Source organism: Rattus norvegicus, chromosome 10 (assembly GCF_036323735.1).
Source record: "Rattus norvegicus strain BN/NHsdMcwi chromosome 10, GRCr8, whole genome shotgun sequence".
NCBI classification, from domain to species: domain Eukaryota; kingdom Metazoa; phylum Chordata; class Mammalia; order Rodentia; family Muridae; genus Rattus; species Rattus norvegicus.
The window spans coordinates 29,133,901-29,157,862 of record NC_086028.1 but is presented as its reverse complement, the minus strand read 5'-3'; the positions used below and the strand labels follow the sequence as shown (position 1 = coordinate 29,157,862).

Below are 23,962 nucleotides of genomic sequence, written 5' to 3'. Positions count from 1 at the left end.
TAAGAGCTGGTTTTGAGTAGCATGGGAGCATCCAGATGGCCTGGAGGAACCGGAGCAGACAGGGAGATAGTTCAGTTGCCTAAGATTTGCATTGTATGCATAAGGACCTGGGTCTGATCCCCAGAACACAAGGTTTAAAAAAATGCCAGGTGTGTGCAGCAACCATCTGTAAATCCAGCACTGGGAAGGCAGCGCAAAGCAGAACCCTGTAGCTTGCCGACAGCAGGTGTAACCTACTTGGCAAGTTCCAAGTCAGTGAAAGACCCTGATCCAACAAAACAAAGTGGGAGGTTAGTGAGATGGGTTAGTGGGTCAGTGGGTCAGTGGGTAAGAGAACTTGCTGCCAAGCCTGAAAACTGGAGTTTGATACCCAAATTCAAATGGCTAAATAAAAGAACCACCTCCCCCAAGTTGTCTTCAGACGTATTTAAGTATGCCATGGTGCATGTGTGCACATGGGAGAGTGTACACATGCACACACACACACACACACACACACACACACACACATGCACTCATATGCACAGGCACACACCACTAGGACAGTAGAAGCAGGATTAAAACTGGAGATGTATCTCAGTATATGGTGCTTGCCAAGTATGTATGAGATCCTGGAATCAACTCAGAAAGAAAGATAGAGAGACTAGGATATAGTACACATTCTCTCAAATGTTTCTTCCTTCCTCAGAAATGGAGGGTGGTGGGAACCCTTCATGTCTACTAGTGTTCTTTGACCAAGGGTGTCTACTTTGGAGACCTCAAACTCTTTCTATTTAGGGAAAGATAGGGTTTGGGCTTGGAAAGCCACACAAGGTCACACTGCAAGTTGAGAGGCTATGAGGATGTTGCATGGTGGCTCTTATGGTGATGACTTGGCATTCGTAGATTTGAAATCAACTCTGAAACAACACAGGAAACTTCTTTGGATGACTGGTGCTGTACCACAGTACAGCCAAGTCCATGTCTGGCTAACTGCCTGGCGACATGGAGAAAATGCCACAGCTGCTGTGTCTTGGGTACATTTCCATCTGCCAATTGTTCTCTGAGGTCCCAGTGGAAGTGAGTCAACAGTCTGACAAAACCATCCATTTAACATCCGAATATAGATTTTTGCAAAGTCCTTTTTTGATATAATGCTTCACGCCCTCCCATCATCTATAAGAACGATATCAAAACCAGAGACATGGGCCAGAAGTCCTCCGTTCTCCAGCTGTAGATGTCTTGCCTGGGAAACCTGGGAAATAATGCAAAGATTGTTTGTATTATTTAATATGGAGTTCATGTATACCCTCTCGGCATCTAAGGTAATCTAAAGTCCATTTTGCTAAAAAAACAAAACAAAACAAACAAACAAACAAACAAACAGCCTAAGAAAGTACAAAGAGCTTTTCAGGATAACATACTTGGTCACATTTTATCTATAGTATATGGTGGCTGGGTTTCCAGTCCATATTTCTTCTCTCTCCAAAGAGGTTTTTGTTTTACGTGGTGCATCTGTCTCCTGCCACCCTTGGCAGCCTCTTCTCAGCCTTATGGTTTCAGTGGCCACCCAGAAACGGATAAGTTAAAGAAAGCGTTTCAAATCTTAGAACAGTCATTATTCTTCATGGTAGTTATGTTCTAGAATATGACTTTAAGTCAGAATTAGCCAATGTTGAACCTTTGTTCCCAAGAAAAACACACAATGATATTCCTCTGAGATTCAGATACAAACACTTTCATGAGTTGAACAGTGCATAACTTAGGTTAGAAGAGTTTCTGTCTAAAGATGAGTTGATTTGTATTATTATGGACTTATTGCCATCAAACTTGAAAGCAGCAGCTCTAAATGAAGCCTCTCCGACTCACATCACAGCCTTCTTCGTTCCCCACCATTAGGCTCTTTCCAGCATGCTCAAGGGCCATTTGAAACAGGGACATCACCAACCAAAGAGTACATAAATGAGAAAAAAAGTGTGACACTAATAGACTGCAAAAGGGACATGTTCACAGTTTGAGAGCTGATGAGACATGTTCGTGGTATGAGCGCTGGGCAAAAAAAAAAAAAAAAGTCAAAGTGTCATCAGATTGTCACACCTTGGATAGGGATGTCCACACTGGGCAACTCTACTTGTTGTAGAGTGGCTGTAAAGGTGTCATGAGTATTGGTCCTTCAGTACTAGATTTGAGCAAGTAGGGAAAGGCACAGACACAGAATCCACCAATAGTGAGGACTTGCAGTGTTCTCATTCCCCAGTGAGCTCTTGCTCCCTTTCATTCTTTGTCATTGACAGCAGCCTGTTAGGTGGCCTCCAGGAACCCCTGTCTCCTGGTCTTCCTTCCAGGAAAATGGCGTTGGTAATGACAATCCCCCTGTTTGAGGTGCTAGACTTATTTTTTTAATACAATGTGGCTTAAGGTGATAGAATATCAGTTTTAAGACTGAGTTACAAAAGCTCCTAATTCATCTCCCTCCCCATCTTTCTCCCCACTCTCCCCTCATTCCCTCTCCCTGCTCTGTGAGAAACCAGCTAACACCTTTCCAACTTCTCTATGGAAAAGCTAACAAAATGGATTAAGAGAGATGATAGGAAAATGAGACTCTCCACACTATAGCAGCAACAAACAATTCTGCCAACAGCCTCTTGAGTGAGCAGATCTTCCCTCTGGCAAGACTTCAGGTAAAGTTGCCATCCAGGTCCATGTGTACATTATGATATTGTAAGAAGCCTTAGACCCAGAGGCAGCAAGCCAAACCAATACACAGATTCTTATCCCAGATAAAATGTAAAATAATGAATGAGTGATGTCTTAAGATGCTGTTTTGGGTGCTTTGTGATCGCATCAAAGATAAGCAATACAGTCACCTCCACATTCTATCTATGCGTATCGTGTGGTGCGTATCGTGTGGTGTCTTTTGTCTTCATAATGACCTGGCAAATTGCTGTTATTATTTTCATTGTATAGATCATACAACCGTCTACCAAAGTATTTGGTAACTTGAAGAAAGTCACACAGTTGGAAGTAGATTCTGACCTCAAGTCTAATCAGCCCGAGAACTCAAGCTATGATAGATTCGCATAATACCATGGGCCAGAGAAAGAGTAATGACTTCCTTGTTTTGAGGTCACTGCCTCAGATGTTGCCTCAACCAACCCACAGTCAAGAAAGAAAAAAAAAGGTTGAGAGGAAACTGAAAGAGACCAGAGATGGCCACAGCCGTCTTCAGCATCTGCCACTGTGCCTTCCCAGTCAGCATTTGCAGAAGAAGCCATTGGAGCTAAGGATTGTGCTAGTGTTGTTTCTCACAAAGTCATCCAGCCTGGAATCGGATTTTATCTGTGAGGCTGGACTGCCAGACCAAGAGGTAGAGGGTGGGGGACTTAAGCAACAGAAAGTTACTTTCTTGTTATTCTGGAAAGTGTGAGATCAAGGAGCCAGTGTTGTCACATAGGGATGAGCCTCTTCTCTTCCAGAGCGGGGGATAGATGTCTTCACGTGGCATGCTTACATAACACAGGCGGTGGTGGTGGTGGTGGTGGTGGTGGAGGAGGAGGAGCCTATGTCTGTAGTGTAGGTACCAGTTTCATCAGAGACTGGCATGACTGTTAGGACCTTATTTAACCTTACTCATCCCTCTAAAGGCCTATGTTAAACAGCATCGCATCAGAGGTTAGGGATTTATGGAGGTGTGGATGAGAAATGACCCTCATAGGCTCCCGTATTTGAACACCTGGTCCCTGGTTGATGGTGCTGTTTGAGGGATTTTCTGGAAGCTTTGGGTGATGAGGTCTTGCTGGAAGAAGTATGTCACTGTGGTGGGCTTTGGGAGGCCATAGCCTTGTGCTAACAGCAGTTTCCTCTCTCAGCTTTGTCTTTGCCATTGCTTCTGCCACCATGCCTGCTGTCACGCCTGCCCTCTGTCATGCCTGCTGTCACGCCTGCCCTCTATCATGCCTGCTGTCATGCCTGCTGTCACGCCTGCTGTCATGTCTGCTGTCATGCCTGCTGTCATGCCTGCTGTCATGTCTGCTGTCATGCCTGCTGTCATGTCTGCTGTCATGCCTGCTGTCATGCCTGCTGTCATGTCTGCTATTATGTATGTTGTCATGCCTGCTGTCATGCCTGCTGTCATGCCTGCTGTCATGTCTGCTATTATGTCTGCTGTCATGCCTGCTGTCATGTCTGCTGTCATGTCTGTTGTCATGCCTGCTGTCATGTCTGCTGTCATGTCTGTTGTCATGCCTGCTGTCATGTCTGCTGTCATGTCTGTTGTCATGCCTGCTGTCATGCCTGCTGTCATGTCTGCTGTCATGCCTGTTGTCATGCCTGCTGTCATGTCTGCTGTCATGCCTGTCCTCTGTCATGCCTGCTGTCATGCCTGCTGTCATGCCTGTCCTCTGTCATGCCTGCTGTCATGTCTGCTGTCATGCCTGTCCTCTGTCATGTCTGCTGTCATGTCTGCCCTCTTGTCTGCTGTCATGTCTGTTGTCATGCCTGCTGTCATGTCTCTTGTCATGCCTGCTGTATGTCTGCTGTCATGTCTGTTGTCATGCCTGTTGTCATGCCTGCTGTCATGTCTGCTGTCATGCCTGCTGTCATGCCTGCTGTCACGCCTGCTGTCATGTCTGCTGTCATGCCTGCCCTCTGTCATGCCTGCTGTCACGCCTGCCCTCATGCCTGCTATTATGTCTGCTGTCATGCCTGCTGTCATGTCTGCTATCATGCCTGTTGTCATGTCTGCTGTCATGCCTGCTGTCATGCCTGTTGTCATGCCTGCTTTCATGTCTGCTGTCATGCCTGCCCTCTGTCATGCCTGCTGTCACGCCTGCCCTCATGCCTGCTGTCATGCCTGCTGTCATGTCTGCTGTCATGCCTGTTGTCATGTCTGCTGTCATGCCTGTTGTCATGTCTGCTGTCATGCCTGCTGTCATGCCTGCTGTCAGGTCTGCTGTCATGCCTGTCCTCTGTCATGCCTGCTGTCATGTCTGCTGTCATGCCTGTCCTCTGTCATGTCTGCTGTCATGTCTGCTGTCATGCCTGCTGTCATGTCTGTTGTCATGTCTGCTGTCATGTCTGCCCTCTGTCATGCCTGCTGTCATGTCTGCTGTCATGTCTGCCCTCTGTCATGCCTGCTGTCATGCCTGCTGTCATGCCTGCTGTCATGCCTGCTGTCATATCTTCCACTCCCACCCACCATGATGAACTCTTGCCACTCTGAAACCATAAACCAAAATAAACTCTTTCTTCCATAAGTTGTTTTGGTTATGGTCTTTATAGCAACAATAGTAAAGCAACTGACACAGGCTTCTTCGTTGGAATTCGGGAACTGGGTCAAAGTTCAGTTCACTATAGAAGGCAATGCTTTCCTTTGGCCTCTGTGCAAGGCTGTGTAGATATTAAGAACACCACTCTCAGGGGATTAGTCTGATACTGAATGCTTAAGAGGCTAAACTGATATCTAAGAATTCTATCAATTTCTTTTGTCTCTCCCTTCCTACATCTCTAACAGATACATGAAGATCAGTAGCCCCTGTACTGCGATCCTGACCTTAGGGTGAGTATGGCATTCGTAAATCACCCAAACCAATCCTAACTCCCCGCTTCACAAAAGCCTTAAAAACTAAAACGATCCCATGGTCACATGGCTGGTATGTGGCAGAAACAGGATCGGGTCTAAGGGGCTTCCACCCCCAAGCCAGGTAAATCTTTCTCAAATCCTGGGTATGTAGGAGTTGTGGTGAAAGGTGCTGCCTTAGCTTTGTGCTATCATTATTTAATACCTAAGATGATCAACTTATAAAGAGAAATGGGTTATTTTGGCTTGTGATTTTAGAATTCAAGTCCAAGAATGAGCAACACATTGCTTTGATCCTCATGACCAAAGCTGGAGTAGGGCAAACCACTCACCTCATAAGCTAGGAAAGAAAGGGAGAAGGGACAAGTTGGTATCCCTTAATCTACTTCAAAGGGACATTCCCAGGAACCTGAGGGTCTCCCACAAGATCATAAGGGTTCCAGCAACTTCCACAAGTTCTGCCATGGGGATCAGGGCCTTCGTTAGGCACATGATCAAAACAGAGCAAGTATAGTGTAAACGTGTGTGCATGTGTGCACTCTTAGGTTAGCCACACATGACAATGCAGCCAGTGTCCCTATCTTCCTATTTATTATTCAACTTCTTCTCTTGATGTCCCTTTCTGGATAAAATGAAACTCCTTTGCAGCCCACTGAGGTAGAAATTGGCCAACTTGTTCTAGAAAGAACAAACTGGCAAATATTCCAGAGTCTGTAGGCCAGATGGTCTATGTCACAAACAACTATCCATGACCACTCTCATTTAAAAAGTAGCCACCCACAATGTGTAAACAAAGGGGTGTGGCTTGGTGCTAGTAGAGTTTTATTTACAAACAGATGGCAGGCTGGATTTGACTGAAGGGCTATGGTTTGTAGCAGCCTGGAAGCAGGGCGTTCTCTTTGACTCTAACACCTTCAGGTTAACTTCCTCCTCCCTTTTCTTATCTCCCATTGGCAAGTTCTCAGGTCCAAAGACCAGGAGTCTGGCCAGGCTCTGTCAGTGCTCCATTCTCCAATCTCTGCCTCTCAGTGTCACCACTATTACCAACCTGTCATCATCTCGTCCTATGCCAGTTACTCTACTGAAAGCATCACAATCCTGTCATGCTCAGTCCCTTCAGCAGCACCTAATATGGGCATGACTCCTCACCTGGCATGAGCTGACTGAGGTTTAATGAGCTAAGTGACTTAGCCAAGTGACAGCTTTGGACTCGATTCTCCCAGTTCATAATTTCCAAGTTCTTGATAAAATGCCCCATGTAGGCATTTTAAACTAATACAATGATCCTCCAAAAAATATTAAATAAAAATACCACAGTGAAGAAGAAAAAGACCTTCATCCCAACTGCAGGCTTAGCAGTCTAGAGTCTCAGTCACCAGACCCACATTCCTGGACTTTTTCCTTTGACTTTCTAATGTCACAGTCCCTGGAGCATTGCCCTAGGAGTCAGATCATCCTGGATAACCGTAGTCCAAGTGGACTAGCCTCAGTGGGAGGTGCTGCAGCTTCCGAAGTCCCATGCAGACCTGTGTGGCCAAACCTGGCAGGGCAGGTGCTCAGCAAAGCCCCCCCCCCCCATCTCCAGTCCTGCTGAGTGACTCAGCAGCCCCCAAGCTCTAGCTGATTCTACACTGATAACGACCTGACATTCCTCTTCTTAGAAAGCAAGCCTACTTTGCAGCCCCAGCAGGAGAGGACCTCTCATTTCTTTTCTTTTCTGTCTTTCCCAATCCCTGGCATGCCTGTGCATACCGAGTGTATTTTATCAGAGCGTGTTAATATCTTTATGTGTGCATTTTGAAGCTCTATAGGAGCACTTTCAATCGTTCTCCTTACTACAGATAAGTAAAGGCTGGCTCTCCTGGCCACACGAATATGGAGGTTAATGCAGACTTTTGTACCAATTATTCTTTTCTGCCCAATGGTTTAGCCACTCACGTCTCTGCCCCCAAGCAGCAGCATTTGAACCACAGCGTGGGAGGCAATGAGAACTCTATTTTAGAAGGTGATCGTATCCTTTCAGGTTGACAGCTTGCTTGCTTTTTGGTCAGTCCCCAGTTGCCTGCCCCAGACCCATTCTTTCTACAAATGCCCCATTCTCCTCATGAATGAGAAATGAATGTGCTATTGCAGGCTTACAGGTGCAATGCATCATCCTGAGAGTGGAGCGGGCTCCTCGGCTTCGATTCCACGGACATGCTCAGAATGCTCAATCGCAGTCACTAGCTTTCTCCAGCCCGAATTTCCATCAACTGCATATTGTTCGCTGGGGGAGGGGGGAGAAAATGAGTAAGGCCACTGAGTTTCCTGGGGATACTTGTCCTAATCAAATATTTCAAGGTCCAGTGTTTCAAATCTCATTACACTTTTGCTATAAGAAGCAATTACGTATGTGTGTGTGTGTGTGTGTGTGTGTGTGTGTAAAACAGATTTGTTTATCTTCTAATATGTTAGAACAACTGAAAACAGCTCAGGAAAAGAATGGAAATAAAGATCAGAAAACCCCACCTGCGACACAGAATAACCCATGGCCCAGAGAATGCCAAATAATGACTTTAAGCCAGGATAAAATCTCCATAATTAGTACTTGACCAACTCTTAAGTCGGGTTTGATTCTTGTCTCTGCCACCTAGCCTTGCCTTCAGGAACATCCATATCCTTTCTAACTCTCAGCCTTCTGGTCTAAAATAAAAGTTAGAGCATGTCCCTCACTGGGTTACATGTTGTAACATAGAATCTGCAAAAGCATTTGCATACTCGGCTCCGTTGATTGAATGAGATTTTAACTTTTTATTCACTAGACTTCTTGCAAAACATGATTGTGGAATGCCTTCTAAGCACCCATAATTAGCTCTTGTGTACTGGAATAAATCAGTGAGTGGACAAGGCAAGGAAAACCCAGTTGTTCTTAAGCAGTGGCAAGTGCTTCAGAGAAAATATCAGTGGAAGAAAGCTTGGAATACTAGAGCAAGCAGCGTGGCTGTTCTGGCCACCCGCTGAACTGTGTGCAGATTGTAGCCTCGGCATAAGATAAGGAAGTGCAGGCCTTTGCGGACTGTGATGATTTAAAAAAGAGGAAGAGGCATGAACAAATTAGCATTGACCTAATGGTATGAAGGCAGAGGCAGTTGGGGGCGAGAAGCAAATAGGTTTATCCCCAAGAGCACATGGAATTCTGGGGACCTGTTTCCATCCTAGCTGCTGGTGGAGGCTGGGACAGAGGTAGGCATCATGTGGGCTGGGTTCATTTATTTTAGCTATAAATGGTCTCCTACCCTGGGATCTCTGGATGGATTTAAAGGTGTTTCTGGAATTCCCAGCTTTTATGCAAAATTATGTACATTTGTGAAGGGAAGTCCAAAAGCTGCATTGTACCCTCTAAGCCAAAGAATAATGCACCAAACAGGGTTAGGATTAGGTGTCTCACTGATTTCCAACACAGTGACCAGAGAGGACAGTGCCAACTTCTCCTTGTTACCCTCATGTATGAGGAGCATTTCTTGTACCTTCTAAGTGGTATTGCTGATGTCAGAGTCTCTTAGACTACAAGGCTTACCTCAACTGATGGCTGTCCGTCCTCGATTTGGAAGAAAGTGTGGTATTGCAGCTACTACTTGGTCTGCTCACTAACTCTTCTCAGATATTACCTAGCCTCAAAGGAAGAACAAGAGCACCCCACACTAGGAACCAGGCATAAGTTTTCAGAGGATTCTTCCTGATGTATTCTGTTCAGTGATGTTCCCCTGTGCGTTCCTTTCTTCCCCAAACTGCACCACTGGGCTAATCTCAAGCTAAGGATGGATGGAGCAGAAAATGAGGCCTGTGGAGAGTCAGTAAGACACATGACTAGAGGTGACAGCTTCCAGCACCAGAGACTTAGGTAGCAAAATTCTGTCTCTCCTTTTACCAGGCTGAGTTTGAAATATGTGTATGGTGGTGAAGGGTTGATCAAAGATGATGGCTGGAAGATCTTTCCCATATGAACACTTCAGACATCTCAAGTTTGCTTTCCTATCAGTCAAACTAACGGGGATGAATGCAAAGTAAGTGTTAAACTATGTAAAGAGTGGAGAGGATTAAACATAAACGAGTGGTCATGGGTTCCTCACTGCCCACCCTCTTCACAGATTTAGGAGGAAGATTTTGGTTCATGACTGCTGGCTCCATTGCGTCTTCTGACCTTGGAGGAGTGAGGAAACTGAGTAATGTTCAGCAGAGAGAGTGGAAAACCCAGTGGCTGGGAATGTGCATGTCCACAGAGACACACAGCTTCATTTGTGGGAGGCTCGTTGTTTAGATTGGGAGGTCTAAGGTCTTCAGTGAGTCATGTTCACTCCCTAACATGCATTGTAATGAGTAAAAACCCAAGAGAGACCGTCTTTCCAAATGACTCGTGTTTATTATAAAATTACTCAACATAACAGGATTATTCAATATAAAATTAACTAATCTGGTTAAACCATACTTCCTTATTAAGTGCCATGTAGGTTTCTATACACTCTCGGAGGAGAGAAAAGGCTACAGTGCCCCAGACTTTGCACAGGAGTTCTGGGTATTCGTACCCTCAGAAACCACCTGGCCCAGTGCTAGAGATTGAATCCGGGATGACATTCAGAGCTCCCAGCTGGAGGCCAAATCCTTGAGCACCAAGGAAACAGATGTAAGGTTCATGGAATGATGGGAGTCCAGGTTCCCACACTCTGTAAAACACAGTATAGTATTTTCTGACTCTATTTCTCTCCTACACTAAATACTTTAAGTTTCTACAATACACTGCTGTGATATTTGGGTCCTGACACTATTTGGGGCAGTAGATTGGCAGGAGAAGCTGTTAAATGATGTAGAGTCAAAATTCAACATACAGCCTACTGTGCAAAAGCCATGGAGCACATTAGGACTGCAGGCATGTTGTTTTGTGGCAGTTGTGCTAACATTTTTTGTTTGTTGGTTAGTTTCTGATGAATTTTATAAGGATGAGATTGCACAAGATGGTGATGATTTCATCATGTGCCTCCTTTTGGACCACTTTAGCAAAATACTTTAAACTGGAAAATGTGTATATTATTACTCATAGTTTGGTAGGCAGAACAGTTTAATTTCAAGGTATTGGTGTATTCAGTGTCTTATTCCTTGATAGTGGCCCTTCTGTGTGTCATCACGTAGGGGGAGGGCAAGGCAGCTTCCGTAATAGATAGATGATATATATATATATATATATATATATATATATATATATATATACATATATATATATGGAGAGAGAGAGAGAGAAAGAGAGAGAGAGAGAGAGAGAGAGAGAGAGAGAGAGAGAGAGAGAGAGAGGCGCATGCTACCCAGACTGGTTCACTATGTAGCAAAGAATGATCTTGAACTTTTTATCTTCCTACCTCCAAGTCCAAGGCACTAGCATTACAGATGTACCCATGATGTATGCAGTACAGCGTATAGATAGAGCCAAGGACTTTGTGCATTCTCAGAAAGAGCTCTACGGACTAAGCTACATCTTCAACCCCATTCTGGGACTTCATTTATAAGGGTGCCAATCCAATTTACAACAGCAAAGCTTATAGGCCCAGTCACATCCTCAAGTAAGTCCCCACTGTATAAAACCATTATTACCTTGATGGCTGTGTTTCCTGTGGATTATAGGAGGTTGGGAAGGAATAATAGAAGGCAGAATTTGTTTTGTTTTTTCACCTTAAAAAATAAAAGGTTATTCATTTCCTCCCCTCACTTCTTTGTTTACAGATGAGAGAGCACTAAGCTCATGGTCATCTCCAAACCAGTGCATCCGGGATGAAGATCCACGGATTCTGATCCTTGTCCAGAGTACCATTCCCCAAGCTACTTCCCCATGCCAGACTTTGAAGTGTGTCATCTCAGGGTAAAATGATGGTTGGCCATTGTGTCTGTCTTCTCCCCCTCCCAACAGAGGGACTCATCATTTGTTTTCATTTTCTTCTTCCCTGCTGGTCACTGGACATGACTTTCACAAGTACTGTAAGTGTGAATTGCCTATGGTTACATCTCCTGATTGGAATCTGTGACAGTCAATACTTTCCCAGGATGGCATCCCTCAGCAAGACTGGAGTCAATAAGTGTTGAGAAGGCAATCAGCAAGTACCCATTAGCTCTCTGGGCTTTGTTTAGAACTGCAAGCTTTTGCAAAGCATCATGCTTAATTATTTCTGTAGCAGGGGATAGACACCCTTCCTAACACCGCTAAAGCAAATGGAGATGCATTAGGCCCGGAACACAAGAATGAATATCAAGTGATGGGGAAGGAAAGGGCCACAGGAACATTCTGGGAAAACGAAAGGCTAACACTTCAGTAGTATCAGGTCTCTGCTTAGTTTCACGCTCACATGTCCCTGCATGTTGACTTCATCCTGCACAGTATAAAAAAATGCTCACCGCAGTACAGAAATGAACGCAATAGAAGGTACTTCCTAACATATGGCTGCAAATGGCAGGGGTTAATGGATGGTCTATAGAGAGGAGCCTTACAGGGAGAGTGACATTTTGTCAGTGTCTACTCTGGAAACTGGACTGAATGCCTGTGATGAGTAATCTTCACTGTCAACCTGATCAGATTTAGAAACACTTCTCTGGGTATGTTCATAGGAGTGTTTCCTGAAAGGTTTAGCTGAAAATGAAAAACCTCACTCTGAACATGGGTGGCATGATGCCAGTAAGTTGGGGTCAATAAAAGGGAGAAAGTGGTCTGGAAACTCAGAGTTAATGTCTCTGTCACTTCCTGACTACATATGTAATGCTATTGTCACGCATTCCTGGTGCCCTGCCTTCCTCACAATAATGGAAAGTGCCTTCAAACCTTGAGCCAAAATAAACCTTTCTTGTTTAGCAGAATTATTAAGGTATTCTATCTTAACAACCAGAAAAGTAACTGATACAGAATCTTTGGTGCAGATACATGATGCTAAGAGAGGTGGTAATAGCAGACACGTGTAAGAAAGAGAATTAATTTCAAGTCCCTTGTTTCAAGAGTGGGAGAGGAGGAAGATATTCTCAGTGTAGGGAGGGTGGCCTTTCCTAGACAAGCAGGGTGTGCCTACGTTTGAACAGGTTTGGAAGAAGCCTGGCACCAAATGGATTCTTCTGAAGCAACATTGGGCTTGTTTCTCTGTAGGTTCAACTGGTCCATAGGCAGCTACCCAACCTTCACTTTTAAACTGTGCTTTTCCAAGGACTGACTTCCGCAGTCTCATCCCATTTACAGGGTTATGGGGAAAGCTCTACAACGCAGGACTTGGTCCAGGTTGTTGCTGCTGGGTCCATGTTAAAAGAGTACCATCTTCACTTTCATCCACATGGTGGTTGATTTGTCTATTGACAGGCACTCGAACTAAGCCAGACCCATCAGAGAATTTCCATACACTGTGCTAAGCCATGAGCAGTCTGAATCCTTCAATAAATCATAGCTGTTTTTTCTGTCATCTCTGCCCTCTTGCTTACAAAAGTTAATTTCCAAAAGTTGATGACCACGTGGGTTAAAGACAGACTCTTCACAAGATTGTCCTGCTCAGATACTAGCCCAAGTCCCAGGAAAATCCACATGAGTAAAGACTGATTACAAATTAAGAATGTTCCATAGTCTCTTCAGAGTTAATGATTTGTCAGGATCTCAGAAGTTTCTGAAAGGGCTATATTGTTCATAATCATAGTTTAATTATATCAGATACACTGGAATAGAAGATTTAAATAGGAAGGATAGGTTTTTTGTTAGTTTAGGTTTAGTTTTGGTTTAGTTTTGTTTGCTTGCTTACTTGCTTGTAGTCCATCATCAGGGGAACTGAAGACAGGCAGGCACCTGAAGGCAGGAACTGAAGGAGAGAACACTTACTTGCTTGTACATAGGAGGAGTGCTCATTACTGGCTTGCACCTTGGGTTCATGTTCAGCTATTTGCCAGGGCCACTTGTCCAGGGACTGCATTGCCCCAGTAATCTGGGTTTCCCTACTTCAAACAATAATCAAGAAAATGCCTTTACCTTACATCATCAGACTTGACTACAGGTCAAATCATGTCCTCAGTTGTAACTTCCTCTTCCCAGATGAGTCTAGATTTGTCAAGTTGACAAAACCATTCCTTCATGGAATCCAGGCACATCACTTTGCTAACACATCCATGTATCCACTAACCAGCAAACTCTGAACTCTCAAGTACAGCGGGTTATCTTTTTCTTGCTGGTCTGCTATTATGTAGACATCACTGGCTTTGTGACTGAACTCTATCTCCAGCCCCTCTTTTCTCTGAAGGCTTAGCTATCGGGTTCAAAGTTCAGGAACATCGCTGGTGATGTACCTGATCTTTATGGTGACCAGTCCCTACCCTAAAACTACCCTGAAGCTATTGTGAGTTATTTAAGTAGAATAATAAAGACATTTCATCACTAAGGAAACTCCAAGGTTCTAGAATCTGTGTTCCAGAAATTGGGGCAAAGACTATATATTTCCTTTATTATGCCATACACATACATATGGTTGAATCACAAATTTATATCTCAGCTCCTGTCTCTCCTGAAATCTAGACTCTCAGATCTAACTGCCATTTGGATATCATTTTCAGGAGTTAGTGCCAATCTGTCGATATCCAGAAATAAACTCCTATTCCCTGCCCCACAATTCTCTCCATCCAAAATATACTTTTTTCTGTATTTTTTGACAAATGCCATCACATTACCGTTTACCCAGCTAACTGAACCTAAGACCCAGCTTCACAATGGTTTATGAATAATTCCCTCCTCTTTGAACATAGCTCTTCATTTCATGCCGTTCCTTCCTGCTATTGCTGAAGTCCTGGTTAATTCGCTGGACAGTAAACCTTGGCTAATCTCTCAGGGTTGCTTAAGTAACCTGCACTTCCATAAGTACAGTGTCATCACGCAGAGTGGTAATTTCCTGCTTCTCTCTCTTACTCACTAGCTTGGTGGGGCGATTAATTGCATCTGTCTTACTTACTTATCCTTGTCCCTGGCACACGGAACTTAATATCTCTATCCCGAATGCATGGCTAAAGTGCTCTGAATACAGAGCGTTTCAAAATTAGGCCTCTCCATGATGGTTTACTCTTCTATTGATGTATTGATTTTCCTACAGAAGATGCTCTGGTGTATCATCTCATCCTGAGAATGAAGGGATTCATTTTATTTATTTATTTTAATTCTCTTGAGACAGGATTTTTTTTCCTTTGTAGCCCAGGCTGGCTTCAAACCCATAATCCTCTTGCTTCAACCTCCCATAGGCTCTGATTACAGGAGTGGGTCTCCACAACTGGGCTTGGTAGGAGGCAGTAAGTCACCAGAGACATGTCCCTAAGGAGAGTTCATCCTTAGCCTCTCTGTTCAGGATGTTGTGCCTCCCATAAGCCCACAGTGATGGTGCCATGGGCCCAAGGGCTAAGTGCTCTAAAATCCTGAAGCAAATTCATCTTTGCTACTTAAAGTTGGGTGTAGTAGTAGTTTTATCACGTGAGAGAAAGCTAACACAAGGGGCTGTGATGGTTAATCTTTGTTGTCAGCTTGACTAGATCTGGAACCATTTAGGGTACAAACCACCAGAACTCTTGTTAGGGACATCCTGATCAAATTATTTGAAATGCGAAGATCTGTTCTAAATATTGGTGCTACCTTCTGGTGGCAGTGCAAATAAAAGGACAGGGAAAAAAAGAAAACTTTGCTTTTTGCCTGCTTGCCTTCACTCTTGCTGGCAAGCTCACCTACTCTGTTGGTGTTGCACTCATTCCCTTATGTTTGAACCAGCTTCTTCAGACTTCCAAAATAGACTGAAGGTCAACAGCACATTCAGAATCCTCCAGGCCTTCAGTGCCAGATTTGGGTTGCTGAGATATCCAGGATGATAGCCTGGGCAACTCCCAGATTTTGGTCTCTCCAGTGTGAGATTGCCACTGTTTGACTACTGTGACCCTATGGTATAAGGCAACCCTAGTAAGCCCCCTTTAGTATGTATATCTGTTCTCTACTTGGCATTTTCACAGCTGAATTCTGTGAAGACACGGTGTCCCACCAATTACTTTGGCTTAGTAAGAGACATAGGGGGGTTGGGGATTTAGCTCAGTGGTAGAGTGCTTTTACCTAGCAAGCGCAAAGCGCTGGGTTCTGTCCCCAGCTCCGAAAAAAAAAAAAAAAAAGAACAAAAAAAAAAAAAAGGAGAGAGAGAGACATAGGGAAAGGCTATATAGGGCTGTGGCTATTTCCCCGGTTCTCTCTGCAGGTTGGAAACAATAAATAACAAATCAATACAAGGAATCAATGGCTTATTCTACACACTGTGGGACTTAGCATTAGACCTGGCCAAAGGAGGCAGGGGGAACAGAGCTGCCTAACAAGATCTGTCCTATGCATGGCTGGGAATATGCCTGTGTTTACAGGTATTTCTGTTAATGTGAGTTTTCATAATGTAAGCTAGCTAGAGTGGCAGGAACCAATTAGGGTACCATTCTAACTGTGAGATAGTGGCGTTTTTCCTCACCTCCCCCCAGTGGAACTGGCATCACCGGATGAGATCACACAGAGCGGCATAGCTCCTGCCTTGGCTTCTCTGTAGGATTTGGCCATTGTTGGCCAGTGTTATTCGTAAATGATGCAAGTCTTTTCATTTCTCCCTGAGAGTGAGAAGTTAAGGGATCACCTTTTATGCCTGGCAATTGCTGATCTGGGCTAAGGCAGTGACTTAGCAGCTCAGGTGCGTTGAGGACAGGAGTTTGGATTTCTAGAAGACTTAAGAACTGGGTATGGTAGTATGGTCTGTATTCCCGGCACTCCTTTGTGGAGATAGGAGGTCAACACAGAAGAATCCCCAGAAACTTTTGGGCTAGCTAGCTTGAAAAACTCAGGGCAAAACAACCAGAAAAACATGTTTTAAATAACATGGAAAATCACGCACATCCTGTGACACACAATTGCCAGCTCTCACTTACACAGATATCTACACAAAGGCATTCATACACACACACACACACACACACACACAAAGGGGGGTCATTCACATATAAAACAAGCATCTCTAACCTCCTCACACTCTGGATGCTGAGGCCATAAGGGCACAGTCAGAAGGAGTGATTAAGAGAAAGCACCAGAAATTGGATTTCTTTGCCTTAGACTTTGAATCCACATTCCACAAAGAATGGTTCAAGGAGGGGGGCAGTTAAGGTCTCAGCCTCAGTTTCTTTGTTTATAAAATGCAGATAGTAATAGAATTTATCTCCTAAGGTTAATGAGGAGTCAATGACATAATTGTGCAAGGCCTTTGCTGATAAGTGATAGGAGTTACTGCAGGGTGAGTTGGCTAGCATGGCTGTTCTTGGGAAAGCGGCTGTTCATTAGAGGAAGACAGGCTGTGTCATGGCATTTGCAATGACCTTTTTACCATTGAAAAAAACACCCCAGAACCTGAATCATGATTAATTTACGTGCCGTGTTTATGAATTTACATGCTATGCTTTCTCTACTTTGAGTCTTTGAGAGGAATGAGGGTCAGTGACACAGAAAATTTGGACTTACTGCAAAATGAACACTTCCTGAACCTTCATTTGGTTGAGATCAAACAGACTGGCCTCTCTGGTAATGAAGCTCGGGCAGGTCTCCAGGCCACCCAGTAGTGCTCATGGATCCCCCCCACCCCCACCCCACATACCTTAGGAGAGCAACAGCAACTGTGCTGGGGGCAGCCAGGGGAATGTTCTTCCAGGAAATTTGCCAGGAAGATAAAGAGAACATTCCAGAAGCCAATATGCTGCTCAAATGGCAGGTCACTTCATTCTTAAATCTCCTCATTTCCTGATTGGTGACAGAGGACACCAGGGTAGACAGCCTTGAGTTGGTGGGAAATGTGGCTGCCAAGGGGAATTAATTCTCTTCAGAAGCTGCAAGTTGACATTGGTAAAGACAGTCCTGTTTTACGAGAAAGCATTTGTTCCAAGGCTTATTCAGCCGTTTACCTCAGACGGTTCTAGAGAGAGTGTGTGCGCATTTGCACACACCCATGTACATGTGTGTAGGCTTCTAGGCAGGTAGATATTGTTTGAAATGAACATGTAATTATAACTTTCAAATTATATGAATCTGTCACCTGAAATGCATTTCCAGTTCTTCTCCTGGAGACAGAATAATTTCCCACCTCCAGTCATTCTGTTCCCTAGTCTTTTGACTCCAGTTGTTTCAGAAGATGCTGAACTCAGAGATGAAGTTAGGCACGTCTGCCAATTTGTTTACTGCAATGCAGGGATTAGAACTTGACCTCCATTCAAACTATACATCCATACTATTGAGCCCACGTGGGAAGGAGCTGTTAACATCCTGTGTGGTTGTAAAGCAAATACCAATGGGGCACAGGAAAACAGAAAGAAGAGTCACTTAGCAAAATTCCACTTTATGTTTTTAAAAGAAGATATAAGACACTTCGTTTTAAAGATTAGAATGCAGGATATTGGTCATTATGCAAAAAATAAAATGGTGAGAAAAATATGCCCTGCAAGCACATATTGTGGGGAGTTGGAGAGAGAGTGAGAGTGGAGAAGAAAGAAATGTGAAAGAAAAGGCAGTCCTCAGATGCCTATTCATGAATGTGTGTCAGACATCCTCAAAGGGTGGCGTCAATCCCTTTTACCTGCCAAGACAGAGAAGGGCTTCTCAAGCTATGAACTGAAATCAGTATACTGTAGCATGGGCCCTTGCTCTGTGGTCTAGTCAAATGTTGTGAGTGGTCTTCTACAGTGCATGGTCCTGTCCTGAGGGATAACTAAAAGTTTATTGTATTCTCTTGAGTTGGGGATGGCAAGGGGGCCCTTTGGGTTACTCTTCAAGGAGACACCACTGGATGGCAGACATTAATAAATCCCTGCTCCCTCCCTCTCTCCTTTATCCCTCCATCCCCTCCTTCCTTTCATATTTTGAGGCAAAGCCTTGCTCTCAGCCCAAACTAATTTTGAACTCACACGAAACCTCTTGCCTCGGGTACCAAGTGCTAGAATTTTAGATATGTAACACTGTGTGACTGAAGCTTCTTTATATATTTATCTGCCTAATTGTGCTTGTTACAATTAGCAGAAAATACTTTTTGAATGGTGTACAAAGGAAAACAGAATATTCCATATGCGAAAGTAGAATCAGTCCCAGAGGAAGAACCAGGGAAAAGTCTCAGGAGAGAGGCCTGAGTGGAGGCAGAGTTCCCGGAGCAGGGGCCTGTGGCTTCTAGATCTCCTCATCTCCCACCAGGCATCTTACTAAGGTATAATTTAAATACACACATAAAGCCGTGACTCCAGGCAAGACACAGGCTACAGACATATATTTGTTCTTATTGTTATTTCTTTTGAGTTTGTTTTGGTTTGGCTTTTTGAGAGAGGGTTTCTCTGTGTAGTCCTGGCTGTCCTTGAACTTACAGAGATCTGCCTGCCTCTGCCTCCCAAGTGGGATTAAAGGAGCGCACTCTATGGTCATAAGCGACTACTGCTCACTGTTTCTACCGAGCAGCCCAGCACAGGAGGAATGATTAACACTATCAGGTCTTTCATTCCTGGACATTCCAATTATTTTTTTCCTTTGGAGCTATTATAACTAAGTGTAGTATAAATGTTCTTTCATTTAAAAAGATTTATTATTTTTTTAACAATATGGATAATTGAAAGAGACCAGAAACATTAGCTCTCCATGAAGCTAGAGTTAGAGAGGGTTGGGAGCCACCTAAATGCCAGTCTCAGGTCCTCCACAAGAGCAATACAAGCTATTAATGGCTGTGCCATCTCTGCAGCATCAAGGAATGTTTTTAATTTATGAATAACATCTGGGTCTGTGTGACATATGTCATGTGTGTGAGCATAACTACGGAAGCCACAAAAGGATGCTGAAACTCCTAGAACTGGAGTCTCAGGTGAATGAGAACTACTGGATGTAGGTGCTAGGAACCGAATTTGGGTCCTCTGCAAGAGCAGCAATTGCTCTTAACCGTGGAGCCATCCCTTCAGCACTTAGCCCAACACACTTCATGTATTTTCAGCTCAATCTTACATGCACGGTAAGAATGTAAATGCTGAGTTGTAGGAAAGGCACACTGTAACTTTACTGGAGGCAGGCAATTGTTTGCCATGTTTCCTGTTTTACTCTCCTGGGGTTAATGACCATGCAAATATTCCAGCTATGGGCAGTGTCAGTCTTTGTAGTTTGAGAATTATGACTCACATTGTAATTGATGACTAACATAACTGTTTGTCTTTGGGGTGCTAATCAGTCATTCAAAAACCTTGAAAATATCATCCTGAGTGAGGCAGCCCAATCACAAAAGAGCTCACATGGTATGCACTCATTGATAAGTGGATATTAGCTCAAAAGCTCAGAATACCCAAGATGCATTTTTACAGACCACATGAAGCTCAAGAAGGAATACCAAAGTGTGGATGCTTCAATCCTTCTTAGATAGGGGAACAAAATACTCACAGGAGGAAATACGAAGACAAAGTGTGGAGCAGAGACTAAAGGAAAGGCCATCCAGAGACTGCCCCACCTGGGGATCCATCCCATTATACAGTCACCAAATCCAGACACTATTGTGGATGCCAAGAAGTGCATGCTAACAGGAGCCTGATATAGCTGTCTCCTGAGAGGCTCTGACAAAGGCTGACAAATACAGAGGCAGATGTTTGCAACCAACCATTGAACTGAGAATGGGGTCCCCAATGGAGGAGTTAGAGAAAGGGCTGAAGGAGCTGAAGGGGTTTGGAGCCCATAGGAAGAACAACAATATCAATCAACCAGACCCCCAGAGCTCCTAGGGACTAAACCACCAACCAAAGAGTTCACACGGAGTGACCCATAGCTCCACCTGCATATGTATGCGTGGATAGCCTTGTTGGGCACCAATGGAAGAAGTTCTTGGTCCTGCCAAGGCTCAATGCCCCAGTGTAGGGGAATGCCAGGGTGGGGAGGTGGGAGTGGGTGGGTGGGAGAGCGCCCTCATAGAAGCAGGGAGAGAGGGGATTGGGATAAGGGATTTGTGGAGGGGAAACCAGGAAGGAGATAACATTTGAAATGTAAATAACGAAAATATCCAATAAAAGGAAGGAAAAATGATAGATATTTGTTTTTTTAAAATGCTTAAGTCTTTTTGTGTTATAAAGTTATGTTTTTAAGGGACCGATCCCAGGGCTTTGTGTGTGAACTTGACAGCTGCTGCAGGGAAAAGTGTCAGTTTTCTTTGATAATGTGAGTCTTGGTGGGCTGACTACAGGCCAGAGCAAGCTATACTCCCAAGACGAACTGGGTAACATACAAACTGGACCCAACACAGAAAGAAAAAAAGGAAAAAACCCCTCAAATCTGGATTGGCAGATGATAGAAAGGGTCTTATGGGAGGAGTCGCAGGTGGATATATTCACAGTGTACTCTATGAAAATTTAAAGAATTAATACAAATATTGTTAATATTTTTAATGAGGTGGGGAGATGTCTTTAGCATTTAGGAGCACTTGTTCATCTTGCAGAGGACCTGGCTTCGATTCCTAATATCCACATGGTGGCTCACATCCAGTTCTAAGGTATCCCAAAGCCTTCTCACTTCAGTAGGCACTGTAGGTAGGCAGTGCATATACATGTATTCAGGAAATGCTCTTGTACACATGAAATAAAATAAATAAAAAGCTTTATAAGTTATTTATAACATTTAAAACAAGTTCCTTTCTGAAATGCCGTCAAGCAGATTATCCAGCTTATGACTCTATTGTATGGTTTTATTTCCCTTGAATAAACCTCTTTTTGTTTGTTTGTTTATGAGACAGGGTTTCTCTGTGTAGCCTTGGCTGTCTTGGAACTCTCTCTGTAGATCAGGCTGTCCTTGATCTCAGAGATTCACCTGCCTCTGCCTCCCGGGTGCTGAGATTAAAGATGAGCCCAGCTCAAATATCAGTTGAACTGCAGCTTGTATAAAAGATAAGCTAGAGATTGTAGTGCTTTAGATGAGATGTCTCCCACAGTCTTGGACATTTGAACAAATTGGTTCCAATTGATGGTGTTGTTTGGCAGATGTAGGAGGTGTGTCCTTGTTGGATGAAGAATGTCATTAGAGGTGGGCTTTGACAGTCAACATCCATTTCTGGATCTCACCCTCAGTTTCATGCTTATGGTTTAAGATGTGAGCCCTTGGCTTCCTGCTCCAGCCATCCAGCCATCATGCCTATCACCTGCTGCCTTTCTTCCACTATCATGAACTTTAACCCTCTGAAACCGTAAGCACAAATAAACACTTTCACTTTAAGTTGCTTTGGTCATGGTGTTTTATCACAGCAGTAGAGAGTAGCTACTAGTGATATGGAAGTAGCTCATAATCCCTCCAGAGCTTGCCCACCCTCTCCTCTGAGGTGTGTATGCTATTAGGGGTGCGCTAAGCAACTTTTATAGCTACTGAGCAGAATGATGCTGTGTTGCCTGTAGCGGTAATTTCCATACATCTCTGGTTCAAGAGTCTTGGGGTGGGAGGAGTCCTTTTTAGAAGCACTTGTGTCCTAAACATCATAAGACTGTGACTCTCCCTCTGCTTTCTAGACTTTGGTCAAGTTTTCTGGTTATTCCACTTATGACATGTTATTCCATGAGGAAGAGCTGTTGAGTGAAAAGGTTCAACAGATCCAATCTATTACAACAGCCTAGGCCTGGCTGACTTCTCTTATTCTCACAGAGTTCTCCAGCTTCCAGCAGTCTTGCTTCTTATTCAGATCCATCTCTTCTAGGGATAGATGTAGTTTCACCCATCTGCCCTCACTCAAGAAAGCCCTACTGTGCCTAGGGTGATGCTTGGTGGTAAGCATTTACCTTGTTCCTCTTGAGATGTCAATTGACTCATGGTTTTCTTTGTTTGTCTGTGTGCACTTTATAAGTGACTATAAAGAGAAATGGGTTACTATTTAGATTCAATGTTTTGTTGCCATCAGGATAGCAATTCTGATCTTGCTCATAACAAGGCTCTTGAGTCTGGTTTTGTTGAGTGAGATGATAAATCGCTCCAGCATTTTGTTTATTTAAAAAGGTGATTGATGCTTATCATAATATAATGTGTGTGAGGATGCTTTCTCTCATCCGAGGTGCCCAAAGCCAAGAGTCTTCCAAGACTTTACTTTCCCGCTTCCTTGGAGCAGTAAAATAGAGAAGAAATGGAGGACCCAACTGATAAATAAAGTGGAAAGGTAGTTAATATTCTTGATGCAAAAGGTTGTAGATTGTCCCTTGATACTTAGCTTGGTCCTTCACATACATCAAACTCTCAAAATGTTTATTGGGCATTTACATTGAGGTAAAAAAAAATTGCAGGGAAGGAGTAAGTTTGAATTTCAGGATTGAGAACCCAGCCAGGAAATACACAAAACGAGTAAAAGCCTTTCTGAGGTAGGAGTGGGAAGAAGGAGAAGAGTTAAAGTATTGGAGTTCAAGGTAAATTTGCTCATGATTTGATGTATGGCCAGAACCAGGAAACATGGCATCTGGACCCTTGTGTCAGCCATTTACTTGGATATTTGGTTCTGGTTCTCTGTTCAACAGTGAAACTCTTAGGCATCCTATGGTGGGAATAACAAGCCAAGTACAACCTCACACATGTTTAATTCTTAGCTTCCCTCAGTGTCCTACCACCCTGAATTGGTTTAAATCCATTTCAGCTAGGTTCTCTGGTCTCTTTCCTGGGAAAGGAAATACTGATTTTACACAACAGTGCCCTAAGGTGAAGAGCTGGCTTTCATCCTAGGAACACAGCTTGACCATGGCCAATGGAATTATGTGGGAGCCACATTGTGCTCTGTGGGACATTTGGAATAACGTTCTCTTAAAGTTATGGTGATGCCTGCCTGATCTTGTCACTCAGCCCTGGTTGCCAGTCTACACAGTGTCACTAACTGCCACACGGTTTTCTCTCCTGCTTCCTTCACTGCTGTCCTCACTTCACCTTCCTCTCTCTTCTTGCCCCACTCTCCAGTCCTGTTTTCCTATCCTCTCTTGATCAGGTTTTTATATCTTCCTTATTTCTCTATTTGACCCTGTTGGTTTTATTAATATTCCTAACTTGGGCTGATTGGTGGGATATTGTCATTACCCTTTTAGGCTTCACATATTGCCCATATATGGTCACAGTCCTTTCAGAGATGTTGATGATGATTGATGATGATGATGATGATGATGATGATGATGATGATGATGACGACGACGACGACGACGGTGGTGGTGGTGGTGGTGGTGGTGGTGGTGGTGGTGATGGTGGTGGTGATGGTGATGGTGATGGAGCTAATGGTGTATAGGTAATCTTACTTTGTAGGGTGCTATTTTATATAGTCTGCATATATAATTCCCTCATTGTAGCCCAAGAAAGCCTCTGTAAAAACAGGAATTACT

At 43.8% G+C, this 23,962-nt stretch overlaps 2 long non-coding RNA genes across 4 annotated transcripts; one reads left to right on the top strand and one right to left on the bottom strand.

Moving 5' to 3' along the window:
- Positions 1-649: 649 nt before the first annotated feature.
- Positions 650-13,952, bottom strand: LOC102549660 (uncharacterized). Of its 2 annotated transcripts, XR_005490144.2 has the most exons (4): positions 13,569-13,951; positions 13,345-13,401; positions 7,697-7,823; positions 1,104-1,234 (listed from the first exon to the last, which is right to left on the bottom strand). It is a non-coding gene; the product is annotated as an uncharacterized LOC102549660 (long non-coding RNA). The 2 variants fall into 2 exon arrangements; XR_357536.4 differs by lacking the exon at positions 13,345-13,401 and having other exon boundaries at positions 650-1,234; positions 13,569-13,952.
- Positions 1,154-11,486, top strand: LOC108352079 (uncharacterized). Of its 2 annotated transcripts, XR_005490147.2 has the most exons (4): positions 1,154-2,660; positions 5,492-5,536; positions 9,468-9,600; positions 11,306-11,486. It is a non-coding gene; the product is annotated as an uncharacterized LOC108352079 (long non-coding RNA). The 2 variants fall into 2 exon arrangements; XR_010055331.1 differs by lacking the exon at positions 9,468-9,600.
- Positions 13,953-23,962: the final 10,010 nt, after the last annotated feature.